We start from the raw sequence: 25,792 nt of genomic DNA on the forward strand, positions 1-25,792 counted from the left end.
GTATTCACTGAGGCTGATCTGGCTAGGGCCACTGTTAAGTGTCCAGCCTGCCAACATCAGTGGCCAGTATTGAGACTTAATGTGGCACTATTCCTTAGGGGGGGACCGTCCAGCTACCCAGTGGCAGGTTGGATTACACTGAACCATTTCAATAATGAAGGGGGTAATGATTGGTCTTCACAAGGATAGACACGTATTCTGGTTATAGATATGCCCTCCCTGGCAACACCAACATTCATGGACTTATCTACCACCATGATATCCCCACAACACTGCCTCCAACTAGGGTTCACATTTTATGCAATTTATCATCTTACCACAGTCCTCATCTCAGAACCAAAGGTTTGATGAAATGATGGAATGGGCTGCTAATGGCTCATTTTCATCCTTTCAAGATGATAGTACTATCCTACCAGGCAAAGGTACTTCAAAAAGTTCATGGAAAGATGTGTGTTCATTTTTAATTCTATTTTTCCATGAATTTTTTGAAGTACCCTCATATATGTTGTTGCCTTCCCTTCCTTCTCCCAGATAGCTTGAATGCACAGGTCTGGGAATCAGGGAGAAAAAGTGAAATGGCTCCTGTCACAATTACACCGAACAATATACTGAAGGAATTTTTGCTTCCCGTCCTCACAACCTTGGGTTCAATAGGTGTGGAGGTCCAAGTGGGTTAGTGGGTTTGGAGAAATGCTTCCACCAGTTATGGCTCTTTCAATTTGGAGGCAGAGACCACCTCCTGGCCATTTTGGATTCCTTGCACTAATGAACCAACAGGCAAAGAAGTGGTCACCATACTGGTTGGAAAGATTAATCCTGGTTTCCCAGGGGAAACTGCATTGCTGCTATAATGGAGATAAGGATAACTACGTCTTGAATGCTCGGCCAATAATCCTGGTCAATAAAAGTTCAACAACTCAATATAGGTAGAGCCACAGATACTCAGATCCAGCAGGAATGAAAATTTGGATTCAAGAACATATCCAGCCAAGACGTTGGTAGAGAGTAAGGGAAATAAGGAAGTAGGGTGGAAGAATGAAACTGCAATTAACAACTAAGGCCTCATGACCAGCTTACAGAAGCAGCAGTGGTAGCAGCCACGTTTTATGTTTATTGAGTGCCTCCCCATTCTTTTCCTCCTGCTGCCTCATCTGAAGACTACTGGTGATGTCTAATGTATTAGATTCCACATGAAGATGCGACTGAATTGATATCTCCCCACAATGATATGAAAGCTAATGGGATGATTGTGTGTCCTCTGGGTTGGAGTCATGAATTTTTCATATAGACAAAGGGAAAAATGGATGTTTATGGGCAAAAGGAGTGGACCATGGTGTATATTTTTCATGTGCTCTTCCAGACCCATTCCCCAGCCTCCTCTGGTGCTCAGGAGGCTGACCTTCATGGGATGCATTCATGAGCTCCCTTATCCTCTGGCTTCAAGTGGGTGCAGCCAATGAGAGGCACTGACAATAGATCTAAGGGCAGAAGGATAAAGAAAGTAATTATTCCCCAGCTGCCTTCCTGGCCAGATTGCCATGAGTTGGCTACATCCCTGTACCAAAGGATAAGCTTCTGTTTGGCAGACTCTTCTACAGCTGCTCTCCCCTGGGGTTCTAGTAACTGCTCTTCCCCTTGCTCTTCAGTCCTAGGGCTTGTAACTGCTCCCTGCTGTTGCTAACTCTGGAATACTATGCATGTCTTGTTGGTGTCCTGTAACCATACCTAAACCTTAGTACATGTCTATTTACTAAACTCTCCTCAGTTACCCTATTTGAGTACACTATGTATCTCTTCCAGAACCCTGACATTAAGAGAAAGAGAGAACAAGATAAAAAAAAAAAAAGTGAACAGAGAAAAAGATATTTTAGTCCATTTATGCTGCCGAGACTAGCTAACTTAGAAATATCTGAGACTAGCTAACTTAGAAAGAGCAGAAATTTATTTTCTCACAGATCTGGAGGCTGGAAAATCCAAGGTCAAGGTGCCAGCAGTTTTGATATCTGGTGAGGCCTGGTATCTACTACCAAAATAGTGCCTTAACATTGAGGTCAAGGGTTTGGATGCCCCTACTGGCCAGCCACCACCACTACCACCACCAAAAACAACAAAAACAAAAATGGTGCCTGAATGCTGTGTCCTCACATGGCAGAAGGGACAGAAGGGAAAAGAGCAAATGCTGTCTGAAGCCTCTTTTATAAGGGCCTTAAATCCCTCGTGACCTAGCTCTTCTTAAAGACCCTACCTCTCAATACTATCATATTGGTGATTAAGTTACAACATACCAATTGTAGTGGACACATTCACACCATTGCATCCAGCATCCTGTCCTCTATCCACTAGATGCCAGTAGCTCTCCTGCTGGGATCCCCCCAACTCCGTTGGTGACAGTGTTTCCAGATATTGCCCAATGTTCCCTGGGGGTAGACTTGCTAGATAAAATATTGCATGGGACATCCAATAATGTTTTATACTAAAAACATTATTCCCTGTTTATGTGAAATTCAAATTTAAGTTGGCCTCCTATATCTTTATTTGCTAAATCTGGCAACCCTACCTAAGAGGCAAAACCACAGCTACTTCGCCCACATCCCATCCCGTTTGAGAACCAATGCTCTAGTCCATGGGGAGCAATGGAGAAAAAGTATGGTAATGGGGTTTGGGGAATGTTAGGATTAGATTTGCATCTGGAATAAAACAGTATAAAACATCTAACACCTGCTCCCAAGCCAGGGCTGATGTGGTTCATGTCCTGTTTGCACAGATGATGCACTAAGACCGGATTGGAACTCTTGGCTCCCCCTTTAAATAAGCAACTAGAGATGAGATTCTTGATGTGGCCAGCCACGTCCACCCCTGGGGTGACTATCCTGACTGTCGGAGCTGGAGGAATAAAGGAAATGGATAGTTGTGCCCGAGTCTAACTAGTCATCTTTTCTTCTTTGAGATGTTTTCATTGAAGGCTTTCTTTAATTAGCCAATAAGGGTGTGTTAGGAAGAATTAACATGAAATATTTTTCCCTGCCCCTACATCCAATTCAGGAATTTCCTAGAAAGAGGGGCATACTTGTGTTCTAGGACAGCTGAAACTTACAATTCCAAGCCTAGAATGTCTGAAATGGAACTCATCAGAACTATAGACATTCTTTTAAAATATCCCTCAAGGTGTCAGCCAATTTGTAAAGAGAATTCAAAGAAACCTAGGGCCACAAGTTGATATAATTTATTTTTTTCTCCTTGTTAGCATTCCAGTTTTCCTGTTTCCAGCCATCCATAGTTGGAAGATGGGTCCCTGACCCACACCACAGAGCTCTCTCATCTGTAGAACAAGAATACAGCTGCCTCCAGCTGCAGCTGGAATGTATGTGAGCTCCATGTCCATTCCAGTCAAAGGAGAAGTCCCCACACTGACTGGGACTCTTCTCTGGAAGAAATCCTCCTCCACCAATGCAGTGCTGGGAAATAAAAAGAAAAAGAGACACAGTGAGGGATTGGATTTGCTGCCGACAGTGAACTCTGAATGGCCAAGTCCCTTGGAATCTTTGACCCTCATCCTACTTGGCTTTCACCACTCCCTCACATAAAATCCTCTTCTACAGTGGATTCTGAATAATGCTCTCTGTCCTGACTTCCTTTCTTAGCATTCATTCTCAGTCTCCTCTCTGGCCTTTCTTCCTTTGCCCATGCCCTAAATGCTAGTCCTCAAGACTCAGTCCAAATCTCATTTTGCCTGTTGTGGTTCATCGTCTCCCATGACTCTAACTATTATCAATATAGTGATGACACCCAAACCTCTGACTCCAGCCCAGGTATTTCCTATGCTTGAGACCTGCATATCCAATTTCCACCTGCATATTTCCACCTATATATCCCACAGGCATCTCAAACTGCACTTGATAAAAAAAAATTTTTTTAATTAAAAAAATAAAAACTCTCTCTCTTGTTGCCCCTGAATCTGTTCCTCATTCTGTCACGCTTGCCTTAGTTAATTGATAGCACCCAGTTACCCAAAACAAAAACCTGAAGTCTTTTTAATCTTCTTCATTTCCAATCCCCCAAAACTATCTGGTCATCAAGAACTGTTGATCCCATCACCTATTATCTCTGGAATCCATCCATGCTCATCCAACCTCATCAAAAATGCCCTGGCTAAGGTCTTTTGTACTTCACATCGAGACCCCTGCACCTGCTTCCTGGTTTCCTTGCCTCTAATTCCCCTGCCCTGAATCCATGCCCTCCACACTGCTATACATAATCTTTAAAAAACCAAAGCTGATCAGGTTTCTCCTCTGCTCAGAATTCTCTAATGATTCCTCTCACCCACAACATAAACTCCAAATCCTTGACTTAATATAAAAGTCCCTCCTTACCCTCATTTCCATAGGTATTCCCAGCATCAGCTCCTGCCTCTACCCCATGCTCCAAAATTACACAACAGCTTGCTGTCCCCTCAACATACCATGCTCTCTCAAACACCAGTGATTTTTAACATGTTAATCATTTGTGCTAAAAATGCTACTCTGCCCCTCTGCTACTTGTTGAACTCTATACGTCTTTTGAGATTCAGCACAACTGTCACCTTCCTTGGAGAACCAACTATGTCCATTAGTATAGTTAGAAGCTCCTCTTCTGTGTTCCCAGAGCCCTTGTTTAAATTCCTGTTATACCACATGAGATTGCAATTATGCATTTACATCTCTGTCCCGCTCAGTCTGAGCTCCTTAAGATGACTATGTCGTCTTTGTTTCTCTAACACCTAGTACTTAGTAGGTGTTCTATGCATGTATTTTTAAGAAGCAATTCATGTGGGCATATATGTAAACATGCCGTAATGGACAGTCTAAGGAGCCATGCAGGCCAGCATAGGAAATGGTCTTCAAGGAAAAAGGCATGAAGACACGTGCCCTACCCCACCCCCAGTACCCACACCCCCATCATTCTCTGACTCATAATCTATGGGTCTCTCCATGACAGCACAGCTGCCTCATCTGGGCTAGAAAATGAACAGACTGATGGCTGAGAGAGGAAGTGAAGATGGAAATGTGACCTCAGACTGTCCGTTGTGGAAGGAAAGGGGGCCAAGTGAATACCCTTGTTCTTGACGGCTCTGACTCTCTCCTCCCCAACCCCCACCCCTGCCACAAGATGTCCCTCAAAGATGGTCTCCAACCACCACAGAAATGGTGCTCTTTTACCAGACTGGAAAAAAAACAATGAAAACATAAAGCTTCTAGAAGTTAATATTAATGTTATTCTCCAATACTAGTATTATCTTCATGACCTCTACGTAGGTCATGAATAATATGTTCATGACTTAGATGTAGGGAAATACTTCTTAAAGAAAACAAGAGAACTAATCACAAATGAAAATACTGATAAGCTGGATTTCATGAAAATAAATTCTGTTTATATGACACCATCAAGAGAGTAATGGTAGTCAAAATAAAGAGAAGAGTGAGAGTAAGAGAGCAGCCACAGAGACACACATTGACACACCCCACACAGGAGCGTGCACACGCACGTGCACACATGCACACACACACACACACAGGCTGCTGATCTCCCCCCAAAACTCATATGCTCAGTGTTGCAGCCAGTAACACTCATCCCAGCACACAGAGAGTTGACTGCTGCCTCATCATTAAACACCCTGAAATAGATGAATCCTGAAACAAATTCCCCTGAAAAAGAAGAGGCAAAGGAACAGCTGAGCATTCAAAGGAGGAACTAGAAACAGCTTCCCTTTGACCAGCCCAGGGATTCCACAAGCCAGAAGTTCAGGCCACAGCCAAACACTCCAAGCTGGAAGGGTGGAGCCCAGCACCTCTGTGGCCAGTAGCTGGTGCATGCCAGCCCTGAACTTGGCCCCAAGGGAAATGCTGTCCATGTGAGGCGAGAGGACAAAGGGTGGGGCTCACAACAAAAGGACCCTCGTCAGCCTAAGGCTTATAGGAGAAATTAGACTCTACAGAAAGATCACCAAGAAGACCTCAAAAGGCTCAGCAGGGATAAGCAATTATCAGATGTGGCCTCCTGACATCTGTCGCTCTTTACACACTTCTCATGCAGTTACCGTGTGCTTGCTTACCCAGCCATCACCTGCTCTCACCAAAATGTTGAATGTACACAGGAATGGCTTTGATTTTCCCATCTAAGACTTAACTTCTGTAGCTTGATTATACTGAAAAATGTCTTTTTTAAGATAATTAATAGCTATCCTTCATAACAAAAATAATTTTTTCTCACCACTTTGCTAGTTACTCTCTCCTGTGAACATTAGCCTGCATTTTTTCTTTATTATAAGAGGCCGTACAGGGTGATGTTTAAGAAGCCTGGGTTTATGTCCTGTGAAATGGGGGTAATAGTAATTCTAACTTCATAGTTTTCTCATGATAAATGACACAAAGCCATTTAAGTCCCCAGAAGAGTCTAGCACATTTTAAGCGCTCGGTAAATACCAGCAATGAATAATTATTGTTATTTGCCACCGTTCCCCAAGGGTGCAGGGAAGCATTTATGCCTGGACTTATGAGCAAACACCCATGCTGACCACTGGTGAGTGATAAGATGCAGTTTTCCAGGCATCACCAAAGTCATAGACTACAGGTATCGCCGGCGTTGTCAGTCCGACCTTCCCCTAATCTGTATTTCACTGGGTATTTCTGCAGGGTAGAAAGAGAGGTCTTGTGAGAACAATAGAAATGCTGCCACAAGTGGGGGAGAGTCCCTTCTGTCATTATTCAGAAACCAATCTTAATAATAGAAACTCCTTTTTCCCCATAGCTATGTCTCCCCAACAGCCCCAAGCCCCTTGTCCCTCTCCCTCTCTGGTCACCTCTCCTCTCCCATACGCCTCTCCCCTTCTCTGGCTCAGAGTTTCTGAGAGAGGCAAAAACATGAGTTCACAGTGAAAGAGAGATAGGAGAAACAGCCAAGCGCAGGCACTCAGTAGTGCTACGGGACCACAGAGCAGATTTGCTCCCCACCCCTAACAGTTGGCTCTCTGTGCACCAAAGAAAGTACCCCCCGCCGTCAGGCAGCAGGAGGAGTGAAAACTAAAGCTGAGAAATTAACAGAGGCCGGAGGATGAAGGGCCTTGTCAATTAGTCTAAAAGCCTAGAAGTTATTCTGAAAGCCTGGCAAAGAGAGAAAAAAGTGTGTTTTTAATTAGAGGACTCAAGTTAAAATCTGAGACAACCCTGATGGCAGAGCTTCCTTGGGCAGACACTTAACATCTCAGATCTCCTTTCTTCATCTTTAGGATGTCCTTAATAAACTCTTCCTACTGATGAAGATCAAATGAGATGATATATGCAAATGTGGTTTTTAATGGAAGAATTGAAATAAAAAATAGAACCCAATGAAAAACATCACTATTGTGACTACTGCAAAGATGGCTATTAGAGGAGGATGCACCCTGGACACAGCACTGACCACTAAGCTCCCTCTGGAGATCCTGAAACCAAAGCCACAGGAGCAGGAGGGGCTGAAGGGGACACAGTCCTCACTCTCCCCCAAAGTCCCTTCACAGCCACAGAGACACAGCCAATAGGACCATACGACATGCCTCAGCTAACATCCTGACTGCTTCAGACCAGACCCTAGGGGAGGCCAGAAATCAGCACCTAGTCCCCAGCTCCATCTGGCTGCCAAGCCCTGGTTCTGTGCCTCTCCCTGACTTCTCCTCCAGCCCAGGACTTCAGAGCCCAGCCCAGCTCTGCAGGCTCCACTGCCCTGCACAAGGAGGGGCTGAGTGATTTAGCTGCACTGCACCCTCTGGTGGCCACAGAGAGAGCAGGAAGCAGAGTCGCATCATGATCCTTTTAGGGGAACAGATGCACAAGGTCACTAGCTGCACCATCCTTTGTCTTCCTCCCATCCTTATTCCCTGACCTTTCTGAGTCAGGAAACCTCAAATGGAAAGTGATGAGCTTCTGGGCATTCTGGAACCTCCGAGAATATCCCTTACCCCTATCCAGCCCTGCAAATACTCCAGGGACCCTGGGCTCCTTACCCTAAAACTCAATTCTGGAGACTGAGACCAGACCTGAGCTGGCACCATTGCTCCCCACACACATGGATGTTGTCTCAGACTCAGAAGCACCTTCCTCACCAGCACAGGCAGCTCCCTTTTTCCTTTCTCACAGATGCCAGGAGTTGAAAGTTTCCTGCCAGGTGGAGACTTAAGGCTCCCTCTGCAAAGGATCCTGATGAGGAGTGAAGTGCTGAGCCCTTTATGGGGACAGCCAAACCACATAAGACCTGCCCAGCTCAGCCCTGCCCAGCCCAGGCTGCTGGCCACTCCCTCTGACGTCCTTCCCTTTGAGGACTTGAGTGTACTGAGGCTGGTCCCTGGAAATGAGAAGGGATATGTAACTGGCTAAAGGAGCAGTGAGCTGTATTATTGGTCACACAGGTGACACTCACCATCTGAGGAGGGGAATCCTGTTTGGTCAGGGCACACCCTATACAATGTAACCTTATGCAATCAGACTCTCAGGATATCAGACCTTACAGTCCTCCCTGCATCCTACCACTCCCAGCTCAGTCGGATGCGCCAGAACCCAAGGCACATCTCTGTCCAGACAGTGTCCTTCACATCTCTGCTTAAACTTCTCTGCGAAGCCTTCCCTGGTATCTCCACCCCCAGACAAAGCTGATGGCTTCCTCCCTTATCCTCCTACTGTACATTATCCAAGCTAATCATTGCATGCATCACATTGTAATTTCATTGTTTTATTAACTTTTTGTTTATTAACTTTTTTGTTTGGAAATAATTTAAAATTTACACAATGTTGAAAAAATAAAAATAGTATAAAAACACCCTTTACCTAGATTCACTTATTAATATTTTATCCCTTTGCTTTATCATTTATGCTCACACACACACACATACACACACTTTTTTTCTGAACTACTTGAGGGTAAGTTACATGCATTATGGCACTTTACCCCTAGATAAATGTGTGTTTTCTAATAATAAGTATAGCTTCACATATAACCATAGTCAATTATCAACTTCATATTATTAACTCTTTTTAATGTAAATGATACCTCTCTCGGGTACACCAGCCCAGGGGTCATGTCAAGTTGGCATTAATGGCACTGAAATTTCTCTGGCTTTCATCCCTTCCCATTGTAAGGAGACATCCAGTCCCTTTTGAAGTCCATATCCCCAGAGGATGCCTGGTGTGTGCTAACAAACAAGGTTTCTCCATTCCACACATTCCCCCCAGCCCACCCTGACTCCTCTCAGCACTGACCATTGCTAAGGATCCAGCTGACCACTGAGTGATCACCTGATGATTTCGTGTCCCTAACTCCTCTGATGCTGGGCCTGGTGTCTGGGACAAGTTGCTGATGTTCAAGTTGCTTCCTCTCACTCCCAGGCCTCCAGCACACCTCACTGCTGTCCAAGGCACACGAGCCATCCGCCTTATTCAGTGCTAAGAAGAGGAAATGCCACACTGCTCCTGTGATGGGCACCACAGTGGGATTTGTCTTTGGATTTCTCAGTGACCTCAGCAAAACTACTTTTCCACAGTTTCTTGCCACTCCCCTCTCTCAGACCGAGATAGCAATCTAAGGAGGTGAAGATAGGTGACAAATCTGAAGGACACCATACTATAATATGGTGACCTTTCTCTTTGAACACTGAGGGACTAGTACTGGAAAGACTGTGTGATTTTCTTCTCAGGAAACCTCTGGATCTTTTTATTTGTTTATTTATATAGGTATTTGCCTGATACCTGTCTTCTCCTCCATGAGGACAGGGACTGTGCATGTGGTTAAGTGTTAAGAAAACACATGTCTACACATGTGTCACACCATGTCTGCAGGGATATACAAAATACCTGGCACATAGTGAGTCCTCAATATGCCTTAGCTGAATGAAAGAAATTGACTCCAAGTGGTACTTAAAAACAAACATGGGCAGCTGAAGACTTCCCCTCCCGCAGTGACAGAGCCTCTGGGTTCGTGGGTTGTACTGCTTCTGCACCTCACACCCGGGCAAGCGAGTGGCAACCGGGGACTTCCGGTCAAGATGGCAGAATAGACGGTCCCTAGAGTCACTCTCTCCAACAAATCAACCAATTTAAACTATAAAAACATAACATCAAGTGCATATGGAACAGGGAGATGTCCAGCGGGGGAGGCAGAAGCTCCGCGGAGACCACATGCCCTGCAGGGCTGCCGTTGCATGATCCGGCAGATAGGCTTCACCGCCGCCACCCAGCTCCATTCCCAGCCCAGCCCCATGCGCACAGAGTGGGGAGACGTCCAGCTAGGGAGGCGGAGGCTCTGCAGAAATCACACACCCGGGCCGGCCCGTGGCTCACTCGGGAGAGTGCGGTGCTGATAACACCAAGGCCCCGGGTTCGGATCCCATATACGGATGGCCGGTTCGCTCACTGGGTGAGCGTGGTGCTGACCACACCAAGTCAAGGGTTAAGATCCCCTTACCGGTCATCATTTAAAAAAAAAAAAAAAAGAAATCACACACCCTGTGGGGCCACCACTGTGTGATCCAGCAGCAGCCCGGGCCAGAGCGCACGGAACAGGGAGAAGTCCATCACAGGAAGTGAAAGCTCAGCAGAGACCACACGTACTGCGGTACCACCCCGTGATCCAGCAGCCCAGCAGAGTCCAAGCTGACCAGAGAGGTGGCTCCCTGGAGAGGACCAAGACCCGAGGCAACCACACATGCAAAGCACTAGTGGCCAACTGAGCAGTCACTGAAGTAGCCATACCAAATTGGCAACCACAGCAACAACTTAGTCAATAGTCTCAAAGTGGTGGACTGTGAAAGCCCCTGCCACAATGAATAAACATCAAAAAAAGATACCAGAAATACGAAAAATCAAGAAAGTACACCACCCAAAGATAATAAATCTCAAGCTCTAGATCCTATAGAACAAGAAGCCCTTTAAATGACTGACAAGGAATTTCGAGTGATAATTCTAAAAAAACTGAATGAGATACAAGAAAACTCAGCTAGACATCATGATGAAACGAGGAAAAGTATACAGGACCTGAAAGAGGAAATGTACAAGGATATCAATGCCCTGAAAAAAAATGTAGCAGAACTTGCCGAACTGAAGAAGTTATTCAGCGAAATAAAAAACACAACGGAGAGTTTAACCAGCAGGCTTGCAGAAGTTGAAGAGAGAACCTCTGAACTTGAAGATGGGCTGTTTGAAATAACACAGCAGACAAAAAAAAAAAAGAAAAAGAAAAAAGAATCAAAGGCATTGAAGGAAATCTGAGAGAGATATCAGACAAACTTAAGCACTCAGATGTCCGAGTCATGGGTATTCCAGAAGGGGAGGAAAAAGAAGATTGCATTGAAAACATATTCAACAAAATAGTGGCAGAAAACTTCCCACGTATAGGAAAAATCACAGATCTTCAGATCCAGGAAGCTCAACGATCTCCAAACGTATTCAACCCAAAAAGGTCTTCTCCAAGACATGTTATAGTCAAATTGGCAAAACTCAAAGACAGAGAGAGAATCTTAAAAGCTGCAAGAGAGAAGCATCAAATCACCTATCAGGGAGCCCCAATCAGGCTAACATCAGACTTTTCATCACAAACCCTAAAAGCCAGAAAGGAATGGGATGATATATTCAAAATACTAAAAGACAAAGATTGTCAGCCAAGAATACTCTACCCTGCAAGGCTATCCTTCCGAAATGAAGGGCAAATAGTATATTTCTCAGACAGACAAAATCTGCGGGAGTTCACTACCACACGACCACCCTTACAAGAAATTCTCAAGGGAGTACTGGGTTTGGTTCCTGAAAAATAACTACCACTGCCATAAAAACTCAAGAAAAATCAAACCCACTAGTATAATAAAAATGGCATTCATGAAGAGAAAACAAACAAATAAAAAGGCTATCTACAACCTAAGGAACCAACAAACACAGAAAACAAACAGTAAATCAGAAAGCAAGGAACAAAAGACACCTAAGACAACCAAACAATAATCAATAAAATGCTAGGAATAAATCAACACTTTTCAATAACAACTCTTAATGTAAAAGGCTTAAATTCCCCCATCAAAAGACACAGACTGGCTGACTGGATTAAAAAGGAGGACCAACTATATGCTGCCTTCAAGAGACCCACCTCACCCATAAAGATTCACATAGACTAAGAGTGAAAGGATGGAAAAAGATTTACCATGCAAACAGAAAAGAAAAACGAGCTGGAGTAGCTATTCTTATATCTGACAAAATAGACTTTAAATTAAAAACCATAAAAAGAGACAATGAGGGACACTATGTAATGATAAAAGGACTGATCCATCAAGAAGACATAACAATCATAAATATGTACGCACCCAATGTTGGAGCAGTCAGATTTATAAAACAAACTCTATTAGACCGAAAGAAGGAAATAGACACTAAAACCATAATAGCAGGGGACCTGAACACCCCACTGTCAGTATTGGACAGATCATCTAGGCAAAGAATCAATAGAGAAACACAAGATCTAAACAATACTCTAGACCAATTGGAATTGGCAGATATCTACAGAACATTCCATCCAACAACCTCAGAATATTCATTCTTCTCATCAGCACATGGATCATTCTCCAGGATAGATCACATATTAGGTCACAAATCAAGTCTCAACAAATTCAAAAAAATTGGAATAATCCCATGTATTTTCTCAGACCACAAAGGATTAAAACTAGAAATCAATAACAAACAAAATTCTGGAAACTATACAAACACATGGAAATTAAACAGCATTCTACTTAATGACATATGGGTCCAAGAAGAAATCAAGCAGGAAATCAAAAAATTTATTGAAACTAATGAAAATAATGATACATCATACCAAAAACTGTGGGATACTGCAAAAGCAGTACTAAGGGGGAAATTTATTGCATTAAATGCTCAGCGCAGAAGAATGGAAAGATGGCAAGTGAATAACCTAACACTTCACCTTAAAGATCTAGAAAAACAAGAACAATCCAAACCTAAAGTTAGCAGATGGAAAGAAATCATTAAGATCAGAGCAGAACTTAATGAAATTGAAACCCAGAAAACAATACAAAAGATCAATGAATCAAAGAGTTGGTTTTTTGAAAAGATAAATAAAATTGACAAACCATTAGCATGACTAACAAAAAAAAGAAGAGAGAAGATTCAAATAACAAAAATTAGAAATGAAAAAGGTGATATTACAACTGATTCATCTGAAATACAAGGAATCATTCAAGACTACCATAAACAACTATAAGCCAACAAGTTTGAAAATCTGGAGGAAATGGATAAATTTCTGGACAAACACAAGCTCCCAAAACTGAGCCATGAAGATGCAGAAAATCTGAACAGACCAATAAGAATAAAGGAGATTGAAGCTGTTATCAGTAAGCTCCCAACAAAGAAAAGCCCAGGACCAGATGGATTCACAGCAGAATTTTACCAAACATTCAAACAGGAATTGACACCGATTCTTTACAAACTATTCCAAAAGATTGAAACAGACGCAAATCTCCCAAACTCATTCTATGAAGTAACCATCATCCTGATACCAAAACCAGGTAAAGATATAGCCAAAAAAGAAAACTACAGGCCGATATCCTTGATGAATATAGATGCAAAAATCCTCACTAAAATACTAGCAAACAGGGGCCGAGCCCGTGGCGCACTTGGGAGAGTGTGGCGCTGGGAGCGCAGCGAAGCTCCTGCCGCGGGTTCGGATCCTATATAGGAATGGCTGGTGCACTCACTGGCTGAGTGCCGGTCATGAAAAAGACAAAAAAAAAAAAAAAAAAATACTAGCAAACAGAATACAGCAACACATACATAAAATTATTCACCATGATCAAGTGGGATTCATCCCAGGGATGCAAGGTTGGTTCAACATATGCAAATCAATAAATGTGGTACACCATATTAATAAAATCAAACACAAGGACCATATGATCATCTCTATAGATGCTGAAAAAGCATTTGATAAAGTTCAGCACTCATTCATGAAAAAGACCCTCTATAAGTTAGGTATAGAGGGAAAGTATCTCAACATAATTAAAGCCATATATGACAAACCCACTGCCAATATCATCCTGAATGGGGAAAAGCTGAAAGCTTTTCCTTTAAGAACAGGAACTAGACAAGGATGCCCACTCTCACCACTCCTACTCAACATAGTGTTGGAAGTACTAGCCAGAGCAATCAGAGAAGAGAAGGAAATAAAGGGCATCCAGATTGGAAAAGATGAAGTCAAACTGTCCCTGTTTGCAGATGACATGATCCTATATATCGAACAGCCTAAAGCCTCTACAAAAAAACTCTTGGAAGTGATAAATGATTTCAGCACAGTAGTAGGATACAAAATCAACACACAAAAATCAGTAGCATTTCTATTCTCCAATAGTGAACATGCAGAACGAGAAATCAAGAAAGCCTGCCCATTTACAATAGCCACCAAAAAAATAAAATACTTAGGAACTGAGTTAACCAAGGAGGTGAAAAATCTCTATAATGAGAACTACAAACCACTGCTGAGAGAAATTAGAGAGGATACAAGAAGATGGAAAGATATCCCATGCTCTTGGATTGGAAGAATCAACATAGTGAAAATGTCCATACTACCCAAAGTGATATACAAATTCAATGCTATCCCCATCAAAATTCCAAAGACATTTTTCTCAGAAATGGAAAGAACTATACAGACATTTATATGGAATAAGAAAAGACCACACATAGCCAAAGAAACGCTGAGCAAAAAAAATAAAGCTGGAGGCATAACACTACCTGACTTTAAACTATACTACAAAGCTATAATAACCAAAACAGTATGGTACTGGCATAAAAACAGACACACTGACCAATGGAATAGAATAGAGAATCCAGAAATCAACCCACACACCTACTGCCATCTGATCTTTGACAAAGGCACCAAGCCTATTCACTGGGGAAGGGACTGCCTCTTCAGCAAATGGTGCTGGGACAACTGGATATCCATATGCAGGAGAATGAAACTAGATCCATACCTCTCACCGTATACTAAAATCAACTCAAAATGGATTAAGGATTTAAATATACACCCTGAAACAATAAAACTTCTTAAAGAAAACATAGGAGAAACACTTCAGGAAATAGGACTGGGCACAGACTTCATGAATACGACAACAAAAGCACGGGCAACCAAAGGAAAAATAAACAAATGGGATTATATCAAACTAAAAAGCTTCTGCACAGCAAAAGAAACAATTAAAAGAGTTAAAAGACAACCAACAGAGTGGGAGAAAATATTTGCAAAATATACATCTGACAAAGGATTAATATCCAGAATATATAAGGAACTCAAACAACTTTACAAGAAGAAAACAAGCAACCCAATTAAAAAATGGGCAAAAGAGCTAAGTAGGCATTTCTCTAAGGAAGATATACAAATGGCCAACAGACATATGAAAAAATGCTCAACATCACTCAGCATCCGGGAAATGCAAATCAAAACCACATTGAGATACCATCTAACCCCAGTTAGGATGGCTAAAATCCAAAAGACTCTGAACGATAAATGCTGGCGAGGCTGCGGAGAAAAAGGAACTCTCATACATTGTTGGTGGGACTGCAAAATGGTGCAGCCTCTATGGAAAATGGTATGGAGGTTCCTCAAACAATTGCAGATAGATCTACCATACGACCCAGCTATCCCACTGTTGGGAATATAACCAGAGGAAGGAAAATCATCAAGTCGAAGGTATACCTGTTCCCAATGTTTATCGCAGCACTCTTTACAATAGCCGAGAGTTGGAACCAGCCCAAATGCCCATCATCAGATGAGTGGATACGGAAAATGTGGTACATCTACACAATGGAATACTACTCAGCTATAAAAACGAATGAAATACTGCCATTTGCAACAACATGGATGGACCTTGAGAGAATTATATTAAGTGAAACAAGTCAGGCACAGAAAGAGAAATACCACATGTTCTCACTTATTGGTGGGAGCTAAAAATTAATATATAAATTCACACACACACACACACACACACAAAACCGGGGTGGGGGGGGAAGAAGATATAACAACCACAATTATTTGAAGTTGATACGACAAGCAAACAGAAAGGACATTGTTGGGGGGGGGAGGGAGAAGGGAGAGAGGTCTTGGTAATGGGGAGCAATAATCAGCTACAATGTATATCGACAAAATAAAATTTAAAAAAAAAAAATATATATATATATAAAATAAAATAATAAATAAATAAATAAATAAAAATTAAAAAAAAAAAAAAGAAAAGAAAACATAGGAGAGACATTTCAGGGAATAGGACAGGACACAGACTTCATGAATATGACCCCAAAAGCATGGGCAACCAAAGGAAAAATAAACAAATGGGATTATATCAAACTAAAGAGCTTCTACACAGCAAAAGAAACAATTAGCAGAGTTAAAAGACAACCAACAGAGTGGGAGAAAATATTTGCAAAATATATATCTGACAAGGGATTAATATCCAGAATATACAAGGAACTCAAACAACTTTACAAGAAAAAAACAAGCAACCCAATTAACAAATGGGCAAAAGAGCTAAGTAGGCATTTCTCTAAGGAAGATATACAAATGGCCAACAGACATATGAAAAAATGCTCAACATCACTCAGCATCCGGGAAATGCAAATCAAAACTACACTGAAATACCATCTAACCCCAGTTAGGATGGCTAAAATCCAAAAGACTCTGAACGATAAATGCTGGCGAGGTTGCAGAGAAAAAGGAACTGTCATACATTGTTGGTGGGACTGCAAAATGGTGCAGCCTCTATGGAAAATGGTATGGAGGTTCCTCAAACACTTGCAGATAGATCTGCCATATGACCCAGCTATCCCACTGCTGGGAATATACCCAGAGGAATGGAAATCATCAAGTCGAAGGTATACCTGTTCCCCAGTGTTCATCGCAGCACTCTTTACAATAGCCGAGAGTTGGAACCAGCCCAAATGTCCATCATCGGATGAGTGGATACGTAAAATGTGGTATATCTACACAATGGAATACTACTCATCTATAAGAACGAATGAAAAAAAATAAAATAAAATAAAATAAAAACGAATGAAATACTGCCATTTGCAACAGCATGGATGGACCTCGAGAGAATTATATTAAGTGAAACGAGTCAGGCACAGAAAGAGAAATACCACATGTTCTCACTTATTGGTGGGAGCTAAAAATTAATATATAAATTCACACACACAAAAAAAAAAACCGGGGGGGAAGAAGATATAACAACCACAATTACTTGAAGTTGATACGACAAGCAAACAGAAAGGACATTGTTGGGGGGGAGTGGGGGAGGTAGGAGGGAGGGAGGTTTTGGTGATGGGGAGCAATAATCAGCCACAATGTATATCGACAAAATAAAATTAAAAAAAAAAAAAAAAAAAAAACCAGAGGGGGAAGAAGACATAACAACTACAGTTCTTGAAGTTGATACAAGCAAACAGAAAGGACGTTGTTGGGGGGGAGGGAGGAGAGGGAGGAGGGAGGCAGGTTTCGGTAATGGGCCACAATAATCAACCACATTGTATATCCACAAAATAAAATTTAAAAAAAAAGAAAAAACATGAATGCCATCCCCTGATCCAATCGATTTTTAGGAATGATAATGTCCAATGCAAAATTAAAAAGATTTCTCCTCTTTGTTGTAATTATTCTGTGCCATGTTTCACCATCAATTATTCGGTAAAAGTTCTAATGCACAGAACAGCCTGGTGTTTATCAGTGCTTCAGGGAACAAAGGAAGGAGATACTGGGGACAAAGCAAGCCAAAGAAAAACAATGGCAGCCACAGTCATATGGATGATAAGGAGTGGATGAGAGCCAAGGAACTGGCTGAAATGCATATTCACACAGGAGAGACACAGGTCTCTTTGGTATGCTTCAGTCATATTGGGTAGCATGCTGGTAGATTCCCACAGTGCCAGAACTGCCATTCTACTGGGAATGTCAAGAAAAACATGGCTCCAAAAGACTGAAAGAGAGGAGCTCTCGTGCTTACATTATACATTTACAAATGTTTGTTATCCACTAAGTACATGTCTTCGCAAGTTCTGAAATTTTTAAATTCCATTTTTAAATATTTCTGAGGTTAATTTTCATGTGTGATGTAAGGTGAAGATCTAAATTGATTTTTTTCAACTTGCAAACCTCTTTTGCTAATGTTATTTATGGATTGTTTTCTATCACAATTAATGTCTTCACTAGCATTAAATGCATTCTTATTTAGGGTCAATTCATCTATTTTTGCACTAGTACTATGCTGTTTAAATTATTTAGCTTAATAATATATTTTGATACCAAGAAAAGCTAAAGGCTACATTCACACATACATATTAAATGTTTATTAAATGTAAAATATATCAAATGTTTGTTTGCTACTCTTCCCTGTATATTTATTCCAGACTAACTTTAAAAATCAAAGAAATGGCCAGCCACCAAAAAAAAAATCAAAGATTTTGCTTACCATTCAAAGATAGCTCCTATTAACTTCCAATCATTTACATATAATCATTTATGTATAAAGACAGAAACAGAAAGAAAAAACACATATATCCTGGGTTGTTTATTTACTTTCACAAAACTATTGAGCATTTTACTACATAATTAAATATTATTTTTTTGTTTTTGTTTATTTATTTATTTTTTTAAAGATGACCGGTAAGGGGATCTTAACACTTGACTTGGTGTTGTCAGCACCACGCTCTCCCAAGTGAGCCGACCGGCCATCCCTATATAGGGATCTGAACCCGTGGCCTTGGTGCTATCAGCACTGCACTCCCCCGAGTGAGCCATGGGCCGGCACTAAATATTCTTTGAAAACAAGATTTTTAATCACCAAATATTCAGTTTCATGAACTTTTAGTAATTTGTTTAACCATCTCCTTATTGTCTGATAGTTAAGCTATTTCTAAGTTTTCACTGTATTAAACAACACTGCACTAAACATTCTGTACATATATCCTTACTGACACCTATAATTTTTTCCTAGAGATAAATTCATAGAAGTGAAATTTCTGGGCAAAATAGTTTGAACATTTCTGAAGCTATTTATGTTGTCCACCTGAAACCTTCTGCCAATTTTTTATTTTCACTAGTAGTGAAAGAGTAGAGTCCAGTAGGCTGGCCAGTGGCTCACTTGGGAGAGTGTGGTGCTGCCAACACCAAGGTCAAGAGTTCAGATCTCCATATAAGGCCCACCACCAAAAAAAGTCCATTTCTTTAACCCTGGCTAATGCTAGTCTATCACTGAGGATTATATTTGGCTGCAAATAATAGAAAATCTTATCATAGCAGCTTAAATAAGTAAGGAGAATATTTATCACAAAACAAAATTCCAGGTTTAGGCAACACAGAACTGGTGTGTCAAGAGGTATTTGTGTACTTTGATCTTCCTGATTCACCACCCTTTGTATATAATTTTCGGCCTCATGATCACAGGATGGCTACTCTCTTCAGGCATTAAATCTGTTTTCCAGGGAGAAAGAAGAAGAGTAAAAGACGAAGAGCAATTTGACTTCTCACTAGAGCTTATTACACAGCCATCCCTGGCTACTAGGCAGGTTGAGAATTTGAATATTTTGCTACCAACATTGGAAGAAAGAAAAGAGAATCTGCAATTCTTTGATTATTAAGGTTGAACAGTAATTTTTGGAATTTTGTCCTGAGTTGCATTAACCTAGAAAATAACTTAGGAACAATAGTCATTTTCAAGCTTTTATCCTAACATGAAACTTTAGTTTGTCTCTCTATTCAATCTCTATTTATAACTTTTTCTTTATATAGTTTAGAGCTAATTATTCCTTATGTGTTTAATTTCCCCATTAGATACATCATCTTAAATAGGCATCAGCAACCTTTTTTTGTAGAAGGCCAGATAAAAAGTTCTATAGACTTGTGGCTACATAAGTCTTTGTTGCATATTCTCTTTTTTTGTTTGTTTCCTTTCTTGCTTGCTTATTTTTAACAATCTTTAAATATGTAAAACTATTCATAGCTCGCTGGACACACAAAACCAGGCTAAGGGCATAGTTTGCCACCCCTGATCTTGATGACAAGAATAAGACATTGGTGTTATTCCTCTGTTTTCCGATCCACCTACCTCCTCCTGGAATCTGTCCCATAACCTGGCCTGCAGTAGAATCTCAGTATAAGTTTTTTAGATGAGTGAATCTGATCTCTGCTTGTTAAGTTAATTCTCTACCTCCCAAGGCTAATTATTCCAATAGGGACTTCTGTTATTGTGAAAATGAATTTTATGTTCTTTTGTCCTAAATATCTCCTCCATTGGTAGTATGTCAATCATCTGGTTGGAGAAATGCAAAATTCCTAGGAGGCACCCACACCTGCAGCTGCAGGTCATTTCTACTGGCAGTCAGATGGTTGGAGAGACTAGGAGGTAGAACATCCCATGGGTGCCTAAACTACAGGTACCTTGGTCTCCAGAAGCTATGTTAGACCAGGAATGAAAGAAAGGCAGGGAGGACAAAAGTTACCCTCACCTGGAACCTTCCCTACCACCTGCTTAAAGTTTATCACCCTCACCCTGTTACCAGGCCTAAGTATGGCTGCCTGTCCCAAACAAAACAAACAACTCAGGGCTGGCCCATGGCTCACTTGGGAGAGCGTGGTGCTGACAACACCAAGTCAAGGGTTAAGATACCCTTACTAGTCATATTTTTGAGAAAAAAAAAAAATCGAAAATCAAATGTTGATGAAAATGGAAGTCAGCTATAATTCAGGAACACCAGTGATCTGAGGAGGATAGGAGGCTAACCCATCTGTCCAGTAAACCTGCAGGAGAGTGGCCCAACTAAAGCCATCTCCTCAACTGAGATTTACTGAGGGGGGTTTAAAGAGGGGACTGAGAGAACAGAACATGGAAAACGAAAAGCAGGAGGAAGGGGGACGTGCAGCAGGGACTCTGGATAAGGAGCCGGGTGCAAGGTCTCGCCAAGGCTCCATCTGGTTTCTGTTCTCATCTTGATGTTATCTTCGAGTCCTGCTTCAGGGTGGAATCAATACAGCTTTATTGATGTCTTCCTTGTTCTCAGAGTTTGGACAGTACCTGTCTCATGGCAAGTCTGCAGCTCCAGGCTGACTGGAAAACAACTTTATATTTATGTAAATAATGTCATGTTGCCCCATAACCAAGGTTGAAAATGTCAAATAACCATGGAAAAAAAAGGAACTCAGAGAAATGCATGCTAAAAAAAAAAAAAAGAAAAAAAAAGTGGCTTTTAAATTTTCCCATAGCCCAGGTGGTTTTAGGTCCCGACATGGCTTCAGTCCTGCTCACTCCAATAACTCTACGCAAGAGCACTGTAGGAAATTGTCCCTTTGCCATACCTTGGTTTCTTCATAAGTAACATAGAAATGGTAATTCTTTTTTTATTATTATTGGGTTTTTTTATTTATTGTTATACAATGTGATTGATTTTCATGGAGAAATGGTAATTCAAGTCCACAGTTCCTTACCCAAAACTCAGAACCAGATGAGTTTTAGAATTCAAAAATTTAAGGATTTTCAAAAAAAAATAGGTTGAGCATATCATAGATAGACTAACAACTCCAGCAGGTGCTAAGGCAGCCCTTGTAATTGAATACGCTACTGCTTTTTTGGAATTTTGGAACTGTAAATAAGGAATTGTGGGCTTTGGCTTCATAGGGCTGTTGTAAGTTCAAGTGGAGACAATGTATAGCCATGCACTCTGTGTACTATGAAATGCTGAGAAAACATTAGGTCATATTAATTTATTTCTAATCATTGGGCTTACCACTGCTCCCTAATGCCTGCCCACCAGATAGTGTGGCATCAAAGGGAAGCCAAAATCAGCCCTCCTAAATGTGCCTTTTGCATCAAATTGTCTGCAGGCTTGGGATGACAGGAGGGAGCCAGATAACAATAGGGTCTGGGGAAACCACCATTGGCCCAAGGTCTACTCTGCATGTCATAAAATGCCCTGTTTCCAGGAATCACCAATTGGTCACTTAAGTTCATAAGGTCAATGCCTTCCCATCACTGTAAATTGTTACAGTGATGTCAGTCCAAACGTCTAAATATTTCTCTGGTAATAAACAAATTTTTTAACAGAACTCAAAATTTTGTAGATGGTATAACACCAAGGTCAAGGGTTGGGATCCCGTACCGGCCAGTCACCAAAAAACAAAACAAAACAAAGAAACAAAGAATTGTATAGAGTTGTTTTGCAATATAAAATACTTCTTTTATAAGCTTATATTTATGATTCAACAACAACAAAAAACCAAATTCAAAAATGAGCAAAGAAAGGACTTGAATAGACATTTCTCCAAAGAAGATATACAAATGCCTAATAAGTACATGAAAAGATGCTCATCCCCATTAATCATTAGGGAAATGAAATCAAAACTACAATGAGACACAACTCTAAGCCCATCGGGATGGCTATTATCAGAAAGAAAAAGAAAAAAAAAAAACAGAAAACAAGAAGTGTTGGTGTGGGTGTGGAGAAATCAAAACTCTTATGTATTGCTGGTAAGAATGTAAAATGGTGCAGCCTCTGCAGAAAATGGTATGGTAATTCCTCAAAAAATTAAACATAAAATTACCATCTGATCCAGCAATTTCACTTTGGGGTCCATACTCAAAAGAACTGAAAGCAGGAACTTGAACAAATATTTGGTGTTTTGTTTTGTTTTGTTTTGTGATTTATTTTTTCCTCTTTATTTAAAAAATTACAATTTTTAGGCTCATAGCAAAAAATTCAAACAGAAGAGGGTATACATAGAAAAATCATTTCCCCACTCCTCAGTCCTACTCCCACGACTCTGAGTATCATTCTAGAAGTGTTCTTTTGGTACATAAGCATAAATATTTTTCATTTAAAAAACCACACGTCATCACACCACATATTCTATAACATGTGTTTTTAAAAAACAAGCGTATTTCATGGATGTCTTTCCACATCAGCACATTTAGACCTGGTTCGTTTTTTTCAAAGACTGGATAATTGATTTAACAAACTGCCTGTGGATGGACATTTTGATTGATGCCAGTATTTTATATGTAACATCGTTACATACTGGAACATTGAATGGGAATGGGTGGGTCCCAGGAAACATTTTCTCCTAAAGTTTACATTTTTCATTGACTAGAAGTGATCATTTTAATGGTTAGAATAGACTTTTGAAAGTAATATGGCTGGGTTGGCAGGTGGACTTGAGAACTCAGGACCTCATCACTACTAGAAGAACAAGGCCATCCCTACGGCAGTTCTGAAACAATGATTTAACCACCTGCTAATGGTGTCTCAAATGAGTAACTGCAAATCACTTCAAACTGAAGGGTAGCTTACATCTAAAAAGGTCACTGCCACTTCATGTAGAGGAAATAACTAAAGTATTTCAGTAAACAGATGGCAAAATAAAAATATAATTGGTTTCAGCACAAGCTCTTATATTCACTTGGTATCAATAAAATGGTCCAAAGTAAATCTGAAGACCATTGCAAGTTATAGCTGTGTTAATAATGAAACATGATATTTACTGTTTAAATTCCGCAGCTGAAAGAATCCCTGTATAAGATGGAACATAAGAAGGCTATGTGAGTTAGCTCCAGACTGTTACTCCTTGGAAAAATATGACCATCCAATCAGAATTTTGGTATTATTGCTACAACCTTTTCTTTCACATCAGCCTCCTAGTGAGAAACTAAAGCTCTTATTTTCTGGGCACATTCTTCTCCATACAACAGGAAAAACAATGACCCTTCAGTGCAAGTAGGCTGAACAGCAAAACGGCCTTCAGTTTTGACCCAGTTATGTATATTCTGAAATAAAGTAAGTACTCGAAGAAGAGTCTCCTTTGCTATATGGCCGTCATAGAGGGAAAGGAATGATGAATCCACTTGGGCACCAAGTAGTCCTTCTGTCATGGCTGGATTTTCAGACAAATTCAAAAGAAGTTTCAAAACTTGAGCGTTGGTACTTGCATTTCCAGTGAGTAACATGTGGAGCAGGTTTGTAATGTAACTGTCAAGCAAGTGCTGCTGGTCATTGGTAGCAGTCATGTTCCTTAACAATCCCAGTCCAGCCAGCTGCATAGCGGAGTTTAGAGGACCAGAGAAGACATCATCACAGACTCAACGGACGTGTATCTTTATCACGATTTGATTTTCAACATTCACACTCACGTTATTTAGTGCATTTAAAGCTTTTTCTTTAATACTGTGGTTGGGACTGTTGATTTTGCTTCCAACAATTGGAATACCATCCAATTCATGAATAATAGCTTGGTTAGCTGAAAAGCCTGCATTGTTACCCAAAGTGACCAAAGTTCTTTCAGTAATTACAGGATCCTCAGTTGACTCAAGCAGGTAAAGGAGTTTCTGAAGTTGCTCAGCATTTAGGGCATCATCATAGGAACCATTGGTTAAGTCTTCTGCCGACGGCGAGGGGTGCAGCCCACACCAACTGCCACCTCGCCACTGGCCCCGCTTCAGCCTGTGAATGCAGTAGTAGGCGCTGGTCCCGAGGACCAGGCCTGCCAACACCCAGCCATGCCACATCCCGGGCACCGCCCATGCTGTCACTGGGGCCAGGGTGCAGTGCTGTGCAGGGGCAGGAAACTTGCTGGCATGGGGTTCTCCAATGCACGTGGGTCCTGCCACCACCCGTTGAACAGATATTTGTACATCCACATGCACAGCAGCATTTTTCACAATAGCCAAAAAGTGGAAACAACCCAAATGTCCACCAACAGATGAATCGTAAAATGGAAATGAATGTTAACAGAATATTATTCAGCCTTACAAAGGAAGGAAATTCTGAAGCATACTACAACATGGATAAACCTTAAAAAATGATATGCTAAGTGAAATAAACCAGACACAAAAAGATAAATATTGGTGATTCCACTTATGTGAGGTACCTAATGTAGTCCAACTCATAGAGACAGGAGAGTAGAACAGGGGTCATCAGGGGCTGGAATCAGGAGAGAGGAATAGGGAGTGGTTTAATGGCTATAGCAGCATGGCATGAGGGATGACAAAAAAGTTATGGAGAGGGATAGTGGTCATCATTGCACCACAATGTGAATGTCCTGAATGCCATAGAACTGTACACTTAAGAATGGTTAAGATGGGGCTGGCCCGTGGCTCACTCGGGAGAGTGCGGTGCTGATAACACCAAGGCCAGGGTTAAGATGCCCTTACCCGTTATCTTTTAAAAAAAAAAAAAAAAAAAGAATGGTTAAGATGGTAAATTTCACATTATGGATATCTTACCACAATAAAGAGTCCTTTTTAAAAATAAAATAAATTGTGTTAATGATTATGTATGTTTTTTTAACACCCCAATATTTTATTTATGAAAAAAAAAAAGCTTGGTAATCCTAATTGGTATACTAATTTACATAGACTGTTCAGGTAATTTAGATCAAGAAAATAGAATCCATTCATTGCTCCTGTGCCAAGAGCCCTCATGCTCTCTATCTAATTCAAGCCACTTTCCATAGTGGTTGGCGCAGTAGGCAAAGAACCATATTTGGAGTAGGAGCCTTGAGTTACAATTCCATACACATACTACTATTTGCTGGGACAATTCAGACCTGTCTGAGCCTCAGAGTTTCCTTCTGTTAAATGGAGATAATAATGTTGGCTTTGTACAGGTTTTTTACATATATTAAATTTCAACCCTCCACAATCAGACACACAGTGAACAGCTAACATCCGATTTGCGATTAACAAGAAGGGCTTATTACTGTAAATTACTGTAAATAAGCAGCT

The 25,792-nt window shown here is 40.9% G+C and overlaps 1 pseudogene; it reads right to left on the reverse strand.

Annotated features, from left to right (window-relative positions):
- Positions 1-23,659: 23,659 nt before the first annotated feature.
- LOC134385182 (armadillo repeat-containing protein 10-like) lies at positions 23,660-24,590 on the reverse strand (annotated as a pseudogene).
- Between the last annotated feature and the right edge of the window lie 1,202 nt (positions 24,591-25,792).

The sequence above is a fragment of the Cynocephalus volans genome, chromosome 8, assembly GCF_027409185.1.
Source record: "Cynocephalus volans isolate mCynVol1 chromosome 8, mCynVol1.pri, whole genome shotgun sequence".
NCBI lineage: Eukaryota > Metazoa > Chordata > Mammalia > Dermoptera > Cynocephalidae > Cynocephalus > Cynocephalus volans.